Genomic DNA, 15,707 nt, shown 5'->3' on the forward strand with positions numbered 1-15,707 from the left:
GACGTAATTTTATGTGAAAAGCAGAACATCTTTGGAGAAAGGAGCAATGAAAAGGAAATAGAAGGAGTATAATCAAATGCTTTAAATATATTATAGAATTGCCACTTCTGACAATTAATAACTATTAAGAAAATAAGTAAAAATTAATAAAGAGCACACTGCTTTCTCGTGTTCCTTAAGAGAGCCATGATATGTCTTGTGAAAGAAATACTTGTGTTAGATAAACTTTGTTCATGCATAATTTATATTGTTATTGGCCAATTATTTAACTTAATGAATAAAAATATATCAAATAATATCCCATGACAAAAAATATAAAACAATTACTTAGCAATTGTTTGAGAAAAAGTTATAGTCATGAGTTTTAGGAAATTGAATTTCTATTTCCCAGAAAGTAATGAATTAGGTTTACTAATCTAGTATTTATAGTAAATTTAGAGAACATAATTGGCATGAAAAACAACTAACTGTACATCTTCTTTCTTGAATGAGTGATATTTTAAACATTGTCTTTTATTCAAATGAATAGTTAGGTTTACATTTCAAAATAAATGCAATTTTATCTCCTTTCAGAACAAGTACTTACCCTGCAATTAAATGTACTAGCATATTCAAGTATTTTAAAGCTAAATTTTCTATGTTTGATATGTAACTCTACATATTCAGAACTACATGACTTTTTATTCATAAATGGCTAAACTCAGATTTTTGCTTCATCAATATAAATTGTTTCATGAGGTTGTAGTGAAGGCTCCAGTAACCAGAGTGGTCAAAACCATTTCCTGAATTCTAAATTTTAAATCTAATCATTTTAAGCCTTTGATTATATCATTTATTGTCTCTTCAGAGCAATTAAGCTAAAATAAATACTACTTTTTAAACATTTCACTCACATTGTAAATAATATTAACATAGGTAAAAAATACACTAATTATTTCAGACTCATCATATTTGGTGATCTTAGTGTGGAAAATGAAGAGAGTAGAAGGACTTTATACTCAATAAATATTTTTGGTTAAATTAAATCATATATCTGGATTTCTAATTTGAAGGTTAAACACATGGAAACAGGAAAACAGTAAAAAAAATAATTACTTTGGGATCATTTTTCTTCTTAAAATTATGAAGCAAAAATATCTCTAAGAACTATATTTTTCAATAAAATATTTCAACCCTTAGTAAAGTGCATTATACTTTAATATGAAGTTTTTCTCAAAATAGAAATTTTGCACTAATCTAATGTATGTATTTATGCACAAAATGCTGTGACTTCTAGTCTTGTTATGTGATTTTATGTATATTTTTAGTTGTGACATGATTCCTACTTACATTTATTACAAACATTTGTAATTATACAAATCATGCCTATACACACTATTTTACATAAGATAATATTCAAACAAAATTATCTTTTTGCCTGTTTCCAACAGGGAAGGATGATGTGCTGAAGTATATTAAATGAAAGCACTCTAATGAAGAGTCTTTATGGAACGGAAATTTGCAACATGAGAATGGAATCATGAGCATTTTCTACTTGGCTGAAAAGGAATTCTTGCTTCTACTTTCTTACCTTTTAATCACACAAGGAAAGCCACAAAATTTGAAGTTCATATGAAGGAATTGCATTCCTAAATTATGTGGCAACCCTGCTCAAAAGTTTGATCTTTTCACTAGTTCTTTGTGCTTGCTGGCTGATCTATTTCTGTATCATATCTTTCATATTATTAAGCATATTAGTAATTCAGCTGTGAGTACATTGAAAGAGAGTCCTGAAAATCACAACTATTGCTGTGTAATAATCAGAAGAGAGGAAAAAGATTATAATAATCTCCAATCCCTCCCTTTGGCCTTCAATATACCAATTAATTACCAAAACAATCCTGTAAGATGTTAGTTTATTTTTTTCTTTTTAATTAGAGATTAAGCAAGTGCTTTTAGCAGTTAAAAGTGATGACAGTGGTATCAGAGCCTGATATGAGCACCTTCTCCATAGCAAGTAATGCTCTATGGACTGTAAATATGGAAGATACACTAAAATTCTCTCTCTACAGACAAACACACACACACAAACACACACACAAACACAGAGCTGCCACCAGACACATCAGAGATCAGTTCCATTCATTTGTAATAATAGTTGATTGATGTTTGCTCCATTGCTTTATCTTGGCTTCAAAATCTTGCCTGGACCTTTATCTTTCTCTGAGATCAAGTACCTAGATCTTAGTATGCTCTGTCTGTATATTCATAATATGTTCCTGGCTGCTTCAGGCCAATTCACAATACCCTGAATACAGGATCCTCAAACTTGACATCAAAGCAAACTCCATGAATTTATACTACTATTCCAAAATACTAAAATTTATTGGATCTAGAAATGAAAATAAGACATAACTTGTTACTTTAGTAGCAATTGACATCATGCAAGTAGAAGAATATTGATCAGGACCTGAGGTAAGAGAAATTGGACTATGTCTAAAATGTAGAATACAGGATCTGTATTACAGATACAAAATCATGTTCAATAGGCTCATGAATTGAAAACTTGTAATCTTATATTGGAAGCAAAATTTACATATACAATTTTCCAGTTATTTTGCTTACATGTCACTTCTGATCACATATCCTCTTATGAATGTTTATCATATCTTTGAATAAATCACACGATTTGCGTGTACTTATCATCTTAAGGAAAGACAGTCTGATTTTATATCTTTCCTTATTTTTTGCTTCCCTGTTTGCTGAAAAAAATGTATCCCTGGAAACAGGATACTGACAGCAAATCTGGGTGTAATTTTCATTTTTTAAATTTCAAATATAATATAAACTTTGTTATGACTAGCCATTTTCTAACAATGAGTGATATTCATGAGCACTAATATTTTGGTGCCTTTAAATAAATTGAGACGATGTTCTGGTACCTCTTGGTTCTAATTGACTTAATCATTGGATCATTCATGTACAAACATTTGCATTGTACTTTTTAATTTTTATATATAAAATAGTCCCCAAAGTTTTACTTTAAAGTGATAATGGGAGGGTGTCTTCATGTTCAAAACTTTATATTTATTTCAATTAAAGTACTGAAAACACATGATGTTCACTGGAGCAATATGATGAGAAACATGAGAAAGATGAGAGACATATTTCTAGAAAAATATGAGAACATATTTCTAAAGAGAAGGGATATATTGATTAAAACATAGAAAAGAGTAAAATATGTTTCATGCTTGAGACTGCGTAAATTACATATGAATGTAGCTCAAGATGCGACGGAGAGATGAATTCATATTTATATTACTGAGATTTACATCACAATATAAGAAATATATGTATTTTAAGGAATTGGTCATTCAAAGCCCTAGATACTAATGGATTAAGAATGGAATTGAAAATTGCAGATGAAAACAAACCAATATGCAGGTATTATGATTTTATAATACTAATATGAAATAACTGAAGCTTTTGTCTTCTGAAAAAGAATGGCTAGCCTATAATTTCAATGTAAGGAATCAGTTGTAATGAGTCTAAAATCTTTTCCTCCAAGATATCCAAGAGTACTATACTCATCCACTAAAGAGTAAATAAGTAATTATTTTCCTTAGTTTTGCTTAATATTAATTTACTTGTAGCAAAAGGTTAAAATGTCTGCTCTCTTTCTTTCAATGTAATAACATACATTTCATATTATTACTGTCTCTTCATAGAAGCCTGAAATCACTATTTCAAAGTAACACAAACCGAAACACAAAAATAACCGGATACAACCATCACAAATCCTAAATTATGTGAAAAAAGCCACAATATCAAAAATAAACCTGAGGAAGTGGAAAAACAATGGCAGAATAACAACAAAAAATTACCCTAGCTCTAGCTAATGAAACAGAGATTTAGAGTCCTAGCAGGTACTCCACTTCTAGCAGGTCAAACCAAGTCAGGTATAATTATATATAGATATATAATTCAAAAGAAGATTTTTATACTGTTTTCACAAGGAAACAGAAATCTATGATAAGTTACCTAGCCAGGCAGGTGACTGCTGTGAAAAAAAAGCACAGCTGCACTGTGGAAATAAAAGGGCCACATGGGAAAAAAGCAGGAACAGAGACAGCCACATCCAAACACAGACACAATTCACCTTACCACTGGACAGTTCGAACTGTCTTTGGAACCACAAGTATTAACATGACAACATTTCACCACAAATGATCTCTAATCCTATACTTAACGGTCTAGACAAAAACCTAAGTCTAGAAAAACAAATCACAACAGAAGACCAAACCAACACCTGGCAAATCAACCAAGAACATAGAGAGTCACCTGTTAAGATCATAGATCCCCCAAATGAAAGCCAATAAATCCTCCAAATGGACAAAACAAATCAGAAAAATACAAGAAAACTGATGCCAAGGTAGTATACTTCACACAGGAAATGACCAGACATTAGAACAGACAGTTAAGGACCTAGAAGATAGTATTCAAAATACATTAAAAGTAATGCTGAAAAATGTGATTAACGAAAAGATACAAAACCTCCACAAGGAAATTTGTGAACAAGATGAGACCAACCAAAGATTAGCAAAATAATTCATGTAGACTACAAACAGAAAATAAATAAATTCTGAGAAGTCAAAGGAGTCCAAGGAAAAAAAATAGATACCTAGTTAAAAGGTATGAGAGAAGATACAGCTAAAAAACCAACCCCTCCAGTGCCCCTACCCAAAGAAAAGATGTAAACAAAGTCCACACAAGACCTAAAACAAAGCTTTAATAAAGATAGAAGCCCTAAAAATGACCAATTAGGAGACAGAGAAATCCAAAACCAAATAGAAAGTCTCTACAGCGAAAAGATGACATAGAAGATAATGTTGGGCGTCAAAGACAGACTAGGTCTAATAGAAAAGAGGAGATAATAATTTAGAACAAATCCAAGAAATAAGAAACGGTCTTGCTGGAAGTTCCAGATTCAGTTAGAAGATCAAACTTGGGGGAGATAGGTATCAAGAAGGAGAAGAGCAGGAAACAAAATGGATGGGAAACATATTACAGAATTCAAGCAGAGAACATGCCAAACATCCAAAGAGATAGGCTCATTCAGAGAAGAGAAGCCTTTAGAAAACCAGAGAATACCAGAACAGAACAACCCACCACCACATCATAATCCATTAGAGGATCATAAGAGATCAAGGAAAGGATTCTTAAAGCTGCCAGGAGAAAAGACTGATTATTTATAAAGGATATACATTCAGAATAAATAATGATTTCTTAGCCGATATGGTAAAAAGGAGAGCCTGGCATGATATATGGCAAACGTTAAAGGCAAACAACTACCAACCGTGAATATTGTCCCAAGCAAATCTCTCCTTTACATTTAAAGGATATATAAAAATATTTCATGACAAAGAGAACTTGAAACAATTTATCTCCACCAAATCGGCAAGATTGAAATTAATCAAATATATCCTACATAGAGAAGGTCAAGAAGAACAGCAACTGGTGATATAAAATGCTCCCTACCAGAGAAAAAAGTAAATATAATAAGAATAGATGAGGCACAGCTCCTAACAGCAGGTGTATGAAATAGCAGGAATTATTAGATATTTCCAAGCCTCAACTCTCAATATCAATGGACATAAATTTCCAATTAGAAGACACAGATTAGGGGCTGGGAAGGTGGCTCAGTGGTAGAGTGCTTGCCTTGCATGCCTGAGGCCCTGGGTTCGATTCCCCAACACCACATAAGCAGAAGAAAAAAAAGTCAGAAGTGGTGCTGTGGCTCAAGTGGTAGAGCACTAGCCTTGAACTGAAGAGCTGAGGGACAGCGCCCAGGCCCAGAGTTCAGGCCCCACAACTGGACTCCCCCCCCAAAAAAAGAAAACACAGATTAGATAGTAGTTTCAAAAAACAAGACACATCCATCCAGTTTCCACTAGAGATACATTTCATTGACAAAAACAAACACATACTCAAACTGAAAGGCTGGAAGGAAAATTTTCAAGCAAATGGACAGCATAAACAGGCCACAGTAGAATTACTAACATAAAATAATATAGAATTCAAATTAAAATTAGTAGGAAGAGACATTACATATTGATAAAGGCAGCTGTCCATTAGGAGGATATATCAAGTTTAATATCATTGCCCTGAATCCTGGAGCACCCCACATCATGAACCAAATACTACATAACCTTTAAACACATCTCAACCCATCATTGTCATGCATGGATTGGTTATTCAAGAGAAACTCAACCAAGAAACTGAAGACCTAAATAATTGCATTGACCACCTAGCCCTAAGAGACATCTACAGAATATACACTCAGTGTCAGTATATACATTCTTTGCAGCAGGTCATGGAAGATTCTCCAAAATACAACCTATCCTATGTCACACAGAAATTCTGTCCAAATTGAAAGAAAAATTAATTGAATTCCCATACCTTGTCAGACCACAGCAGAATAAACTTACAATTAAACAGCTAAAGCAAAAATAATTGTCAAACCCATGAAGACTGAACAACATATTGCTGAATGACCAGTAGGACACTGAAGAGATTAGCATAGAAATCTGAAAGTTTCTGGAATTTAACAAAAATGAACACACAAAATACCAGCTCCTCTGGGACATATTAAATGCAGTACTTACAGAAAAATTTATAGCTTTGAATGCCTACATCAAGCAATTGGGGAAATCTCAAATCAGTATTTTTGTTATGTACCTAAAGCTCTTTGAAGAGAGGAACAAGTCCAAACCTAAGTGGGCGGAAACAAATGAAAAAATTAAGTCAGAAATAACTAAATAAAGACAAAATAAAACATAGAAAGATCAACAAAACAGAGCTGGTCCTTTCAATAAATTAACAGACTTGACAGACGCTTATCAAATCTGACTTAAAAGAGACCTTATATAGATAGAAAGATAAGTAAAAACACACAGATTGGGAGAAGATCTTTAGTTGCTCTGCAACATACAATGACCTCAATCTCAAATATTCTTAGAGCTCCGAAAGTTAACCCCCCAAAAAAAACAAATCCTCATAGAAACAACAACCCTCATAATATAAGTGGGCTTAAGATTTAAGGAGAGACCTCTCTGAAGAAGAAATATGAATGGCCAATAGATACATGAAAAATATGCAACATTTCTGGCCATAAAAAATGCAAACCAAAGCAAAATTGAGATTCCACCTCACCCCAGTTTGATTGACCATTACGAAGAAAACTAATAATATCAGATGCTGGGCTGGTGGGGATATGGCCAAAAAGGAACATTACTACACTCACTATTGGTGGAAATGTAAACTTGTTCAAATACTCTGTAAAAAAAAGTATAAAGGTTCCTCACTAGAGCTCCCCGATGACCCAGCAATGATGGATCAAGAAAATGTCATATATATTCACAAGAAAATTCTATGCTTTCATCAGAATGAATGAAATTGCCCCATTTGTAAGGAAATGAAATCATTTGGAAACATAATAATTCAAACAAGCCAGACCCAAAGAATCATAGGCTACATATTTTGACTCATTTGGAAAAACTAGTATATGTCTAGGATATTCCCAATAGCTCAATAGCAATATGCATATCACCATAAAATGATGCTTATCGAAATGAGCTCCAAGAAATGGATACAAGATGATTGTATAGTGAACTGTTTTTAGTTATTTCTATTTAGTTTTTACCCTTTGGTTTATTCCCTGTAGTTACTGTTTTTGATTTCTGTACCCTTTGTCTTATACATAAGTTAATCTGATTTGGGGAAGGGAAGGGAAATCACAGAAATGGTCGACAAAGATTAACTAAAGCAACAGTGATATTCACTAGACGCTATGTTAGAAATAAGCTTTACAATTTTGTGGGAGTGCGATGTCAGGGTTGGGGGAAGCACGAAAAAATAAGGAAGGGGTAACACTGTTAAAAATGTACTCATTACTTATGTAACTGTAACCCATCTCTCTGTATATCACCTTCATAATAAAAAAACAAAACAAAAAGAGAACTCATCCAAATACAGAAAATCAGAGACAAAAATGAGACAACACAACAGATATAAGCAAAATTGAGAAGTTATAAGAGAGTACTTTGAAAATCTTACGTCAATCACCTGGAGAATCTTGGAGAAATTGATGCTTTCCTATACTGGATCTGAAGCAAGAAGTAACACATAAGAAGAAATGAAAATGAAATGTTAGTAAACCACTTCGCATTCCAGAAAAATCTAGGCCTCAATGAATTTACCATGAAATTAAGGCCTGCAAAGAACTTACAATACACAGATGTAACTCTTCAATGGATAGAAAGGGAAATGGAATTATCAAACACATTCTATGAAGCTAGAATTAGACTCTTCCTCAAATCACATAGGGACTCACCAAAGAAAGAGAACTATGAACCCAACTCTTTGATAAGCAATTATGCAGAACTTCTTAATAAAATTCTCACCAACTAATTTCAGCAACTAACAAAAAATAATATTGTATGATCAAATAGGATTCACCCTAGGATACAATTGGATTGAATATTCTTGTCAATAATCATAATACAAACCATCAGCATAAGCAGGGACAAGAAACACATGATCGTCTATAGGGATGTAGTAATAGCTTTTAACAAGCTCCAATACCCCTTTATGATTAAAAGGTCTGAGAAGCTAGGAATGCATGGAACATTCCTCAATATAATACACACACACACTCACACACATACACATATATGACTCACACACACATATATATATATATATATGAAACACATATCACACACACACACACACACACACACACACACACACACACATATATGACAGAGATAATTAGCATTTACCTAACCGTGGAAGCACGGAGACATTAACATCAGGAATGAGACAAGGATGTCCACTCTCTGCACTACTCTTCAATATGGTAGTGGACTTTCTAGCAAGAGCAATAGGCAAGAGAAAAACATAAAGGGGATCCAAATAGGGCAGAAGTAAAACTATCCCTTTTTTACAGATGAAATGTTCCTGTATTTAAAGGACTCTATAGCTTCCTCCTCCAAGTTACTAAAGGTGACACTAGCCTTCAGCAAAGCATCAGGGTATAAAACCACAAGAGTCAGTAGTTTTTCTGTGTTACCAACAATGGGAAGATCCAGGCTGAAATCCAAAAAACAACCTCATATGTATTAGTTTCAAAATCAAATCAAATCTAAACTAAACAAAACAACAACAGGAATTAATTAATTTAATTAAAAATGTGAAGGACCTCTACTGTGAAAACTTTAAAAATCTAAAAAGGGAAATTGAAGGAGACTCAAGGAAATGGAAAATCTTTTAATGCTCCTGGTTGGAAGAATTTACTTGAAGAAACTGCAATACTGCCCCCAAACAATTGACAATGCAATACTCATCAAAATCCCAACTATATACTTCAATACAATAAAGAAAGCAATCCAAATTTAATACGGAATTAAAAAATTACAGATGAAACAGAAGGCTTAGAAATGAACTCATGGGCCTATAGTGGTCTTACACACACAGAGAGAGAGAGAGAGAGAGAGAGAAAGAGAGAGAGAGAGAGAGAGAGAGAGAGAGAGAGAGAGAGAGAGAGCGAGAGAGAGAGAGAGAGAGAGAGAGAGAGAGAATGAGAGAGAGAGAGAGAGAGAGAGAGAGAGAGAGAGAGAGAGAGAGAGAGAGAGAGAGAGAGAGAGAGAGAGAGAGAGAGAGAGAGAGAGAGAGAGAGAGAGGAATTCTATTCACCCATCAGAAAGGATGACTTTTCACCAGTCTTAAGGAAAATGCAAGGCTTGGTAAAATTATACTAAGAGCAAAAAGAACGGAATGCAGACTCAGAGCAATAAAAGTTTCATGGATTCATTCATTTATGGTAGCTAGAAGGTGCCTACAAATCTACAAATAAACAAGACTGATTCTATCTCGTCCCAGTTAGAATGGCCATTATCAAGAAAGCTAACAATAGCAAATGTTGACATGGATGTAGCCAATTGGGAACTCTATTACACTGTTGGTGGGAAATTACACTTGTTCATCCACTGTGGAATGCAATACAGAGTTTCCTGAAAAGACTAAATATAGATCTCCCTTAAGACCCAGTAATTCCCCTCATCGGCAGTAATTCAATAAATAACAAACAATCTCACATGAAAGCTACCTGCATAACACAGGCCCAGAGTTCAAGGACTTGCAAAACGTTACCACTGCTGTTATTTGTTTCTTCAAATATGAACTTTTGACATGAGAAACCAAATCATTCTATTTGCAGTAGCTAGGATAGGACTTAAATGTTGTGGGTGATAAAAAGGCTTCTTTGTTGAATGTTAGGAAAAGAGGTAGGCAGTCCAAGAAAAGGGAGATTTTTTTGTTGTTAGTCTGAAGGGCTTGAAGTCTGGGCTTGGGCACTGTCCCTGAGCTCTTCAACTCAAGGTGAGTTCTCTACCTCTTGAGCCACAGTGCAACTTCTGGTTTTCCTGTGGTTAAATGGAGATATGAGTCTCAGGGACTTTCCTGCCCAGGGGGCTTTGAACCACAGTCCTCAGCTTCCTGAGTAGCTAGGATTACAGTTGTGAGCCACTGGCACCAGGATAAAAATGGGGGAATTTTAGAAAAGAAAATCCACCTCTTCACCTGTGTCTAAACCTCAGATATCACTATTAGAACACTTCATCCTCAACTCATTTCATCAGATATTTGTAAAGTTTCTCTTTCCCTTTATGTAGGAATACTGCAGTCAATATCAACTCAGCTGTGGGACTGGATCAATTGTATGTTAATTGCTAGCACCTAAATCAAGAACTGTTACATCAAAACAAATGAACCCCTCAGTTGGAATAATTGTTTTCTCTTTTTATTACAAATCTGTGCTTTATTAATTCCTAATGTGATACTGGACCTCCTAACAGACTGATGATATTTTCTTTCTCTTCAGCAATTGTCCTTCTCCCACATGTGGTCAAATATTTAAGATTTCAAAGATTTCCATTGATAATTCATTAATTTGACCTCTAAGATAATGTGCATTTCTGGAATTTGGTCTGCTGTCTTGTTCTTACATGCACAGGCTTTCTATGATTTATTTGTTCTACAAGCAATTCTACTTTCCAATCTTCGTGTGATCCATTTTAGTCCCTCTCATCAGGCTTTCTGACCCTCTCTCTGGAGTCTCATTTGAGTCTGTCTCATAAAAATATATTATCAACTAAATGACTCTCAACTTCTGTTTCTGGCCTGACTGCATGTAGTCTGTGATAGCAGCCCTGACTGGCTGTGCTTACTGGAGTGTTTTTTGTTTTGTTTTGTTTTGTTTTGTTTTTAGAAGTCTAGGATCACTATTGAAGGTAATAGCTTTTCTGAGCCTTTGTGATCCCCTGGCTTAGAGTCAATGGGTTTTTCTCCTAAAGATACAAAGAACAGGTGACTAAATTCCTGTTTAAATTGTCTCAAAATGAGGCAATCTGGCATCCTTGCAAAGCCATAAAAAATCCTCTATAACCAATTACAGAAATGTTATATCAAGATGGCTTGTTAAGATGACTGTTCCTTGGAAATGTTCATCTCCAAGTCACCACCATACAACTGATCACATTCCTGGGAGCAGACTTTTGGAAGAAAGGTTCCCCTTCCTTCCTTATCTTATTATAGATCAAACCATAATATTCTGCAGTTGTGGTCAGCCTGGAGCACTTTTTCCCAAGAATATTCTGTAGTGTAAAAGAGGACCAACTATCAAAATAAAGGTGAAAATACTTGTCTACTACAGAATGATTTATTGTGCTTATATCTATTGTTATTTTAACAAAAAATCTATTGTTATTTTCATTACTTCAAACACATGGATAATTTATATTGGGATTAGACTAGTGGCAAAGGATTAATAGAATAAAGATTCCATTTACTTTCATATATCCAATATAATACACTTAACCCCTTATGAAAAATTAAATCCAACTGTAGAAACAATGTCAAAAATATAAAATAAGCCTTAATATGAATAATCTGGCACACATAAACCATCATCTACTCAGAAATGCAGTCTCTCTATAGATATTTATTTGGTGCAGAAAAATAATTAATGTATATGACTTTTATATATCATCTGAAATACTCCTCGTGTATATAATTGTATATAATTTTATAGACGTTAGCTAGACAGGAATTTAACGTGCATGTAGAAATCAAATTTCCACAGTTTATGCTAGATGAGAGGAGTCATACTCTCTTGTACTGTGTGGTGTGAATTTTACCACAGTGCTGAACCCTTCCACTTAATACCAAAAGTCATTTGCAATAATTTATTATTTGATGTTAAGATGAGTGCTAATTGTAGAATACACTTAGAATTATTACATTAATTCACAGAATTAAAAAGTAATGATATATTATTTGTTTAAATTCCAATGCTTCTCAATTATACAATTCATGAACTATATTATTAAAATTAGATTCACTTTCTTCTTTTCTATAGCTGCTAAAAGTAAAATTATATATTAAGGATTCAACATTAAGAAATCAATAATAAGTAACTTATTAAAATGATATAGTACTAAACTGTGATTTGAATTACAGTTCTAACAAATTGTGATGTAAACAACTGTTAATAGAATTATAGTTAATATTTTTAAACTTACCAGCTTGTTATTTGTTTCCTAATTGTGTCATTTGTTATTTTTGGTCCAAGTTGTGTCTTCATCTTTATTGTTTAGTTTTCTATTTTATCTCTATTGGTTTGCTGATTAGTTACTGACATGAGGCTGAAAATCTGTATGCTAGTTAATTACTTCCTATGTTAAAGTAAAATTTCTGCTCTCCACATCTGTTCTACTCTTAGTATAGTATTTTCCCCAGTCCCATATCCTGTATTGCTGCTCTCATGTATTTTATTTTAGTTTATTTTTATTGTGAAAATACCGTACAGAGGGATTACAATTACATGGGCAAGATAATGAATAAATTTCTTATCAAGCATTGTTGCCTCCTCCTTTGTTTCCCCTTCTCATCCATTCTTTATTTTATTTTGTTTATTTAAATTTTACTGTCAAGGTAATGTACAGAGGTATTATAGTTACCTAAATAAGGTAATGAATTTATTTCTTTTCTAATTTGTTATCCCTTCCCCCATTTTTCTCCTTCTTCCCTCCCAACAGCCCCTCCAAGATTATTTCCAACATATTGTCTTCTCCCCCTTGTCCTTTGTCTCACCATTTTTCCCTTTCCCTAACCTAGTTCATATCAACATATTTACAATAACCAGGGTTATTCAAAATCAAATACAGTGACTAAATATTAAATATTAATCAAATGTTAATCAAAACCAAATACAGCGACTACAGGGGATAAACTATAGGTGGGGAAAACACAAAAGGATAAAAAGAAATCATGCAGTACATTAAGAACAACAACAACAAAAAACATGTCTTGGAGTTCATTTCACTTGGAATCATCTTATACGGTCATATGTACATAGCTAGAGGGCTATTCTGCTCATCTACTAAGATTATCCTTGATGTACACAATAATGCTCCTTTATTACCCAGTAATCTCACTTCTGGGCATTTAACCAGGTGGCCACAAGCAATGCCACAGTAAAGCTACCAGCACAATTATGTTTATCACAGTATTGTTTACCATAGATAAGATATGGAATCAATCTAGAGGCCCCTCACTAGATGAATGGATCAAGAAAATCACACACACACACACACACACACACACACACACACACACACGGAATACTATGCTTTCATCAGAAAGAATGATACCACCTCATTTGTAAGGAAATGGAAGTTCTTGGAAAAAAATTATATTAAGTAAGCCAGACTTAAAAAAATATAGGTCCCAGAGTTTCCCTTATTTGTAATAGTTTACACCAAGGATAATCTCATGTATTTTAATTTGACATTTTGTCCTATGTTGAGCATACAAAATTATTGCTGTATTGTTTGTTATTATTTCTGCAAACAGGCAGGTATATTTAAAGAATTATGTTTCTCTTATCCATTACTGGAGGAAGAACACCCAAAAGAGCAACCCCTATAAGGAATAACAACTCCTACTTATTTAGCTTCATTCCTATGTAAGACCAGTGTTGTCCCCTGTATCCTCATGTTGTAAATTACAAATCTATAGCGGTTCATCCTGTATCTCTACTATTTTCTACATTATGACCTAAATGCCCTAGCAATTCTACTTTAAAAAATTCTCTCTTAATGTTTGAGGTGTGTGTGTGTGTGTGTGTGTGTGTGTGTGTGTGTGTGTGTGTGTGTGTGTGTGTGTGTGTGTTTACAAAAATCAGAAGACAACATTTTTCCTCATTTAGAATACATCATTCAGGTCATTATAGGTTGTGGATAATGGGAGAAGTCTCGTTTTAAGGATGAAACATAAAAATATATTTGTGCATGCACCACAGTTTATTATCTTGGCTTTTGTGAATAATGTGAATAACAATGAAATACAGATATATATATACAAGTTACTCAGAGAGAAATAATCACATGATTGGTAGATCAGATGATATTTCAACTTTGGATTTCTTTAGAAAACTGCATACTATTTTCTACAAGGAGAATACTAACCTGTATTTTGACCAAGAGTGTAGAAAGTTTCCCTTTCTCCACACTCTCATCAGCCAACATTATTACCTTTTGAGTTTTTTAAAAGGGCAGGTTTTTACTGTGTGCAGGACCCAAGATGACCTCAGACCCAAATCCTTTTACGCCTACCTCCTAAACGCTTCGAATTACAAGCCTTTACCACCACACCTGGTTCTTTTGATTTTTTTTTGATGAGGGTTATAATAGTTATGAAGTAGTATCATAGTAATTTTGAATTTCATTTCTCTAATGACTTCTGTTTACAAAGCATTAAGCCATCATAGAAGTGGTATAAACACAACTTTGTAAACCCACTGGCAATTTTCTTTGGGCCTGGCTGACTTCACTTAATATAATTTTTTACAAGTCTTTTCATTTCCTAACAAATGGGGCAATGTCATTCTTTCTGATGGAGGCATAGAATTCCATTGTGTATATATACCACATATTCTTGATCCATTCATCTAGAAGGGACATCTAAGTTGGTTCCATATCTTAGCTATCATAAATAATGCTGCAATAAACATAGTTGTGATAGTAGTTTTAGTATGGTCTTGTTTGTGGTCATTTAGGTAAATCCCCAAAAGTGGGATTGCTGGGTCAAAGGGGAGCTTTATGGGGAATCTTTTGAGGAACCTCCATAATGCTTTCCAAAGTGGTTGAACACGTTTATCTTCCCACCAACAATGCTGTATGGTTCCCTTGTGGCCACATCCCCTCCAGCTTCTGTTGTAAAAATCTGGAACACTCCACGAATTTGCATGTCATCCTTGTGCAGGTGCCATGCTAATCTTCTCTGTATAGTTCCAATGTTAGTGTATGTGATGCTGAATTGAGCACAGAATATTTTTTATATCTAAAGTGCAATTGATTTTTTTAAACTGCACAATTGAAAAAAAAGGAAGTTCAAAAGAATTGTCGAGAAATTTTACAACCATATATTTCTTTTTTTCTTTTTTTTATTTTTATTTTTATTTTCTGTGAACATACTGTACAGAGGGGTTACAATTACATGGGCAAGATAATGAGTACATTTCTTATCAAGCATTGCAGCCTCTTCCTTTGTTTACTCTTCACAACTCTTCCCAGCCTCCTCCCCCGGCTCCTCCTCCCCCCCCCCAC

At 33.9% G+C, this 15,707-nt stretch overlaps 1 non-coding gene across 1 annotated transcript; it reads right to left on the reverse strand.

The window, feature by feature from the left end:
* Nucleotides 1–15,318: 15,318 nt before the first annotated feature.
* Nucleotides 15,319–15,425, reverse strand: LOC138806856 (U6 spliceosomal RNA). The gene has a single exon (XR_011365991.1). It is a non-coding gene; the product is annotated as a U6 spliceosomal RNA (small nuclear RNA).
* Nucleotides 15,426–15,707: the final 282 nt, after the last annotated feature.

Source organism: Dipodomys merriami, unplaced genomic scaffold, assembly GCF_024711535.1.
Source record: "Dipodomys merriami isolate MVZ:Mamm:240054 unplaced genomic scaffold, mDipMer1.0.p SCAF_100, whole genome shotgun sequence".
In the NCBI taxonomy this organism is placed as follows: Eukaryota; Metazoa; Chordata; class Mammalia; order Rodentia; family Heteromyidae; genus Dipodomys; species Dipodomys merriami.